General features: G+C 48.2%; 1 long non-coding RNA gene across 1 annotated transcript; it reads left to right on the forward strand.

Annotated features, from left to right (window-relative positions):
- The first annotated feature begins 640 nt into the window (after positions 1–640).
- LOC143407480 (uncharacterized) lies at positions 641–5,625 on the forward strand. Its single transcript, XR_013092355.1, has 3 exons — positions 641–731; positions 5,134–5,321; positions 5,555–5,625. It is a non-coding gene; the product is annotated as an uncharacterized LOC143407480 (long non-coding RNA).
- The last annotated feature ends 1,310 nt before the right edge of the window (positions 5,626–6,935 follow it).

A 6,935-nucleotide genomic window follows, 5' to 3' on the forward strand; every position in this document is an offset into this window, starting at 1 on the left:
AGTTCCAGGCATCGCAGTGGGTGGGCCTAAGTCCATCAGACCACCTATGGCTGTGCAGCATCTCAGTAAATCTTCACAACAAACCTGCCTGGACCCTGGGTTTCCCCTCCATTTTATGATTAAGGAAAATGAGGCCTGGGAAGTTAGTAAAGCCACAGAGCTAGTAGCTGGCTGAGCTGAGGTTCGGACAGGAGTCCACCGAACTTCAAGGCCATTTTCACCAACCCATTAAACTGGCTCTAAACCAGTTCCACAGTCTGGAAGAAGGACTACATGAGACCCCTGAGCAGGCAGGGGAGGGGATCTCGCTCAGGAGGGCTATGGTCAACAGCTGGCTGGCTTGCTCTTTGCTTAGGTGCCTCCTCTCTACCCAGGTCGGGCTAATGGTTTGAAATCCAAGCACATACCCAAAGTCAAAGCAGGAGAAGATAGAGAGAAAACACTTAGCCCAGGATGGGGAAAAAAAAAAAAAAAAGTGTATTTTCATTTCAGATGCCTTTCAAGGGCTTTTTCCCAGCTGAATGTCTGGTGTATTTATAGAATTCAGGGGGAGTACTTAAGGGTAACCAGCAGTGGAGCTGCATTTTGGGCCATCAGGAAACTCAGGATCATGCAGGAAAAGGTTGATGGGAGGGGACAAGAAAAGGCCAAGAACAGCAGGACACAAACGGCTTTGTCCTTCATGCTGCCAAGACCTTCTCATCCTCCTGGGCTGGTGACGTCAAATCAAGGTCTGTGACAGGGCCATAGATGGAATTATAGAATCAAAAGGATGGGCAAGTGGATGGGTGGATAAACAAGTCATGGCCGGTGCACCAAGTAGAAGGTGACTGAGGCATTGATACCGGGCCACGCCACATGCAATCCTTGAAGACACTCGGCTGAGGGAAAGAAGAGGCGCAATGGGGCACGTGTTGTGTGACTCCATGGCAAATTCATAGAGTAGAAAACAGATTGGTGGTTTCTGGGGAACAGGTGGCGGGGTAATGCAGAACAAGTGCTTAAGGGGAACCGAATTTCCTCTTGAGGTGACAAAAACATTACTTTCTTTGTTTTTTTTCACCTCTGGAAGTAGAGGTGATGGTTACATAATATCATGAATGTATTTGATGACACTGAATTGTTCCCTTTAAAATGGTTGATTTTATGTCACAGGAATCTTGCCTCAATTAAAAAAAAATAAAAGGTAGACAGGGTCCCAGGAGGTCAAGCAGGGTACCTCACGCCGTCCACACTCTCTTTACTCCCTACAGCTGAAGTCCCAGGCACTGCATGACATTCACCTAATTTCATTACTTTCTTTGTTTTCTTTCACCTCCCCAAACAATGGCGTCCTTTATGTTGCAGGAACACCTCGAACCTGTCCCAGCCTCAGGACCTTTGCAATGCTGTTTTTTCATCTTTCACCAGGTCTCTATTAGCCTGGCTCCTTCTGCTCATTCAGATCTCAGCTCAAAGTTTTCTTTTCCAGTGAGGACTTTCCTGACCTCTTACTGAAAGTACCCACCCCATCAGTCATTCTCCATCTCTGTATTGGTCACCTTGCTGGCCTCTTAGAAGATATGGAAATCAATTTGGTGGGTATTGATTAACATTTTTAAAAATCAAACAATCCCAGCTACTAAAGAGGCTGAGGCAGAGGATTACAAGTATGACAAGTTCGAAATCAACCTGCGCAACTTAGTGAGACCCTGTCTCAAAATATATATGTGTGTATATATATATATGTGTGTGTGTGTGTGTGTATGTGTGTGTGTATGTGTGTGTGTATATATATATATATATGTGATCCTCCTACCTCAGCCTCCTAAGTCACTGGGAATATAGGTATGTACCACTGAACCTGGCTCAAAATATAAAATTTTATAAAGGTCTGGAGACATAGCTCAATGGTAGAGCACCTCTGGGTTCAATTCCTAGTAAAAAAAAAAAAAAAAAAAAAAGAGGGAAAGGAGAAGACATTTTTTGCTTCCTAGTAAATTGCTCCAAATGTTTTGACTTAATCACCAATTCCCTGCGCCCCAGCCCCAAGTCTGTGGGTGAGCCAGGCTCAGCTGGGCTGCTCTTCTGCTCCTTACGGATCTTCTGGGGTCACTCACAGGCATCCACTGTGAACTCTGCTGGGGTCAGGCTTCCCTCCTGTCCCAGCTTAGTGCTGGCTGCTATTTTGGTTTCAGGGAACATTCTCATCCCCCATCATTCCATGGTCTGAGCCGAGCTCTGTACTTGTACCATGAGCATGAAAGTGGAAGCCGCCAGGCCTCCTCAAGCCAAGGCCCAGACCAGGCACAGAGTGGCTTCTGCTGCATTGTAGTGGCCAAGGCAAGTTCATAAGAGCTGACCAGATTTCAGGGAAGGAGAGCCAGCCCCCACCTCTTGATGACAGAGCAGCCTGACTGTAGCTATCTTTGCAAATGATCTATGGCGATTGTTTTGTGAAAGTTTTATTTCAGTCTAATGGACATGCATGTGTGTGCGCTGTGACATATGATAAATATTTCTTTAAACTATTTTTTTCATAGCACTGAGCGTTCTCTGAACTTTGTTTACTTTATTATATGACTCGCCCATTGGAATAGAAACTTCCTGAAGGCAGGATCCTGTCTTGTTCATTGCCGTATTTCCAACACCTAACAAGGATTAGCACTTAATAGGTGCTTGATAAACCTCTGTTGTTCTTGAGTAGGTTGTTGTTGGATCAGTTATCATTTCTTGGGTGCTAAGCACTGAAAAGTATTATCTCATGTAACTTGTTCTGTACATATTTGAGTGCCTACTGTATGCCAGGCATTATTTGAGCTACTGTTACAACAGGGAATAAAATAGACACTTAATATAGATTCACTGTAACACCAGGGGAGTATCGAACAGACAAGGAAACTGTCAGAGTGGTCAGGCACCTTGTTCAAGGTCCCACAGGTAATACCTTTACCCTGATACCTGTATCCCCTTCACTCTGCTGTAGTTGTTGTATTTTACCCAGAAATGGTCCTACATTGTTACGGGTCTCAACTCCTGCTCTTGCTTCTCGGAAGGATCAAACTCGTACTTCTGGGAATCAGACCCAGGGCAGTGGGAACGAGAAAGTCCCATGACCTCAGAGTCTGTGCTCCCCCCAGTGCCCCCCTCCATCCATGACGATGGCTCACACCTGGGGTGTTGCAGATTTGAGCCACAGATCTCAGTCACCCCCACTGTCTTATCGACATGTGACATCCCCAAGTGGCTGGGGCCTGCAGGCCCGGTAAAGAATGCAGCCTGGGTAAAAATAAACCTGCCACATTCTTTGGCAGCCCCCTGCCCCTTCCCTCTCTGCAGCCATCCATCCGGGCAGCAGAGTCTGCCAGGGAAGGCAGAGAGGGAGAAACGGGTGGAGGAAGCAAGTGGTGTTGATGTCCAGCCCTGAGAAAGAGAGGGAGAGGGGGAGGGAGAGGGAGGAGAGGGAGGAGAGGGAGAGAGATCACCTTATATGGGAACATGCGCAGACAATATGTGGCAAGGGCTGAGAGGGCAGCACAGGTCAGATACCAGACAGATGGAAGAAATTAAACATGGACAGAGCGTGTTCCCCGGCCCTGAAAACAGCTCTTGTTTCACAGCATGGCCCCACAAAGCCTGGCCCGGTTTCCTTTTTTTGCCTAAGCCAGCAAGATGTGTGTCCTAAACTCCACAGGACTTTGATTCAGACCCCGGCTCCGTGGCCTGTCTGGCAGAGGTCTCAGGCCATTTCTTTGACAAACCAAATTCCTCATTGCAAAGCAAAAGGAAAAGACCTATTTCTCAAGAGTTTTCAATTTCTCTCCAAAGCACACAAGTGAGTGGTTCTTGATTAGATGACTTTTCATTTCTCATTCATTCATTCAAATAATACAGAGGACTGATCCTCATGTTTGGAGCCAGGAGTTGGAAACGTGGTGTTAATGATGGTAATGATACTTAGGGCTCCTTGATTGCTCTTATTTGATCAATATTTCAACAATTCGTAATGATTTCCTTAGTACCTTCCATGATCTAGTCATTGATGATACCAGACGCAGGTCCACCCCCATGGGGTTTAGAAGGAGAGTGAGGGAAGCCGGCAACGTCAGATGTTGAGCAAACGGCCCTACTGGGATCTCACAGTGGCTCTGTGCTGGTCCCATCATGGTCTCCATTGAACCCAGGGGTTTTCGGCCTCACCCTACAGACAGCCAGGGCTGGCTGGGTCCTGGCCATGCACGTGCTGCTCTGTAAGTCACAGGGTATTTGGCAGGATCTCCGGCCTCCACCCACCAGTAGCAGCCACCTCTTTTTCTCCCAGTTGCGACAAACAAAAAAATGCCTCCATATATTGCCAAGTGTCTCCTGGGGGCAAAGTGGCTTCCAGTTGAGAATCACTGACTCCGCTGATGAGGAAGCAGAGATTCAGTGTGGGTGAAGAAACCTCTTACAGGCCATTCCACTGGTGGGTAGGATCCACACCCCCATTATCTGATTTCAGAACCTATGATCCTGGCCATGACAGTGTGAAACCCCATTCCCTTCAAGACAGATGGCTGTGAGCTTGGGTGGCTGTCAACTTCATTATCTCATTCCACAAAACACACATTCTGTATTCATCCGGATCCTCTGAAAAGCAGATGTCAAGATGGGCTTCCACTTGCAGGAACCCATTGAGGGAATGCCTGTGAGCGCTGGGTGGAAGTGGGAGTGGGCGGGAGAGCCCGAGACTGCCATGCGGGCTGCACCTGGGGAGCGGGTGGGAAGGAAGCAGTGGGTGGGCGGAGCCTCTGACGGCAGCGCTGTGCAGAGAAGGTTTTGGCCAGGCCCTGGGGGGCAGGCACCCCTAAGAGGAATCCAACATCGGGCAGCAAAGGGGCTGCACAAGGACTTGCCCTGTGCTCGGTCCTTGGCTGGGAGCAGCCTGGAAAGCGTGGCCTTGGCATGAAGTTGGCAGATCCAGAGGGACAGGAGGAAGGACGGTGGCCACCAGGCCACATCACCAAAGCATTGTCCATTAGCTGCATTCATCTTTAGGCAAGGAGACTAAAAAGGCACCCACGGTGTGGTGGGTGACAGGGACAGTGGGCACCTTGAAGCACTGTCTTGAGGGTTTTTTGTTGTTGTTTGGTTTTTTTTGTTTTGTTTTTTCAGTACTTTCCGACTGAGGAACATCCGTAGTGCCCATCCCTAGTGCCCTCTCCTAGCCTCCACCATACCTGGGTTGTCCCGAGCCTCTGCGTGACCTTCAGAGCCAGCTCCATCTCGATGGCCACTAGTGAGCAGTGAAGAATATAGTCTCCAGGGACGACTTACCAGTAGCCTGGACAGAAGGGCACTTGGTGAGCCTTCGTTTCCATCTGCATGTTGGGGCTAACCCACCCGATGGCAGGAGGACTGAATGACTGCATGTGAAAGTGTGTGGAATGACTGCACATCTCTTTCCAGATGAGGGTAGATGAACTGTGTCCATTCCTCAGTATTTTTTTTTTTAAGGGAGGGAGGGAGATGAACCTCTACCTTTATTTATTTATTTATTTTTGAGAGAGAGAGAATTTCAATATTTATTTTTCAGTTCTTGGCGGACACAACATCTTTGTTTGTATGTGGTGCTGAGGATTGAACCCGGGCTGCACGCATGCCAGGTGAGTGCGCTACCGCTTGAGCCACATCCCCAGCCCCATTCCTCAGTATTATAAGAATGTTTCCCAGCCGGCCACTCACCCTTCCAACTAGGAGTCATCTCTGCATCTACACAAGGAAGCACTAATGAGCAATTCCATGCCCTAAATTTGACAGATAGCTAAATAGTATTGAATCAGATTTTTTTTAAAAAGGATCCAGCATTAAAATTTAAGATATTTCATGTAAGAATCTAGGTGGCCAAAAGCAGGATTAAAGACTAGGCATCTCTGCTTCCATTTTGCACCTGTGTCCTTTGCACCTTGGATTCTGGGATAAAGGCCTGATGGATGAGCATCCTGTGGGGAGTGGAAGCTACCCGGAAGGCAACAGCCACGTTCTTATCATGGAAGGGCCCTGCCAGGCCAATCACCCAGTCACAATGAACCAGACCACACCTGATGGAGATCACCTGTTTGGCAGCTACGAAAAGTCTCCACCCGTGCAAACCTCCAACCCTTGCCCTCCTTTCCTCCCTATAAATCTTCAAAGTCATCATCAGCTCCTTGAGGATGGGCTGAGCACAACATAAGGATGTGGGTTCCCTTTTCTTTCTGTTGTAGCCACATTGATTAAAGTTCTCTTCATATTTTCACCGTTACCTTTTCTGCTTGATTTTTAGGGTGAGTGGCCAGGCACAATTTGTTGGAAGCCTAGAGCCTGCCCTAGGACTCTGGTAGCAAAAAGGCTTCCAGCAAGCCGGGCTGGTGGCTCACACCTATAATCCCAGTGGCTTGGGAGGCTGAGGCAGGAGGATCGTGAGTTCAAAGCCAGCCTCAGCAATAGTGAGGAGCTAAGCAACTCAGTGAGACCCTGTCTCTTATAAAATACAAAATAGGGCTGGGCATGTGGTTCAGTGATCAAGTGCCCCTGAGTTCAATCCCTGGTACCGCCCCCCTCAAAAAAAAAAAAAAAAAAAGGCATACAGCAAGCCAGCAGCAATGCAGCTGAATTATGAGCAAGATGAGGGCCTGCTGACTACCTTCCCCAAAGCCAGTCTCCCTTTCCTCTCTTTCATATTCTCTGAGTCCCACTATTGACGCATCTTTCCTCCTCCTGTGGCCATGTGCTTCTTAGAAGCAGCTGTGAGGCCCAAACCTGTGCTAGAGGTGCACCCAGTCAGGTCTCCTGTGCAGTGGAGGGTGTCTAGCAGTGTCCCTGGCCTCTATCCAGTAGATGCCTGTAGCATTGCCTCTGCCCCCCACCAACTTGTGATGACCAAAGATGTGTCCAGACATTATTAAGGATCACCCTGGGGTCAAGTCTAAGAGAAC

This window comes from Callospermophilus lateralis, chromosome 1, assembly GCF_048772815.1.
Source record: "Callospermophilus lateralis isolate mCalLat2 chromosome 1, mCalLat2.hap1, whole genome shotgun sequence".
NCBI classification, from domain to species: Eukaryota; Metazoa; Chordata; class Mammalia; order Rodentia; family Sciuridae; genus Callospermophilus; species Callospermophilus lateralis.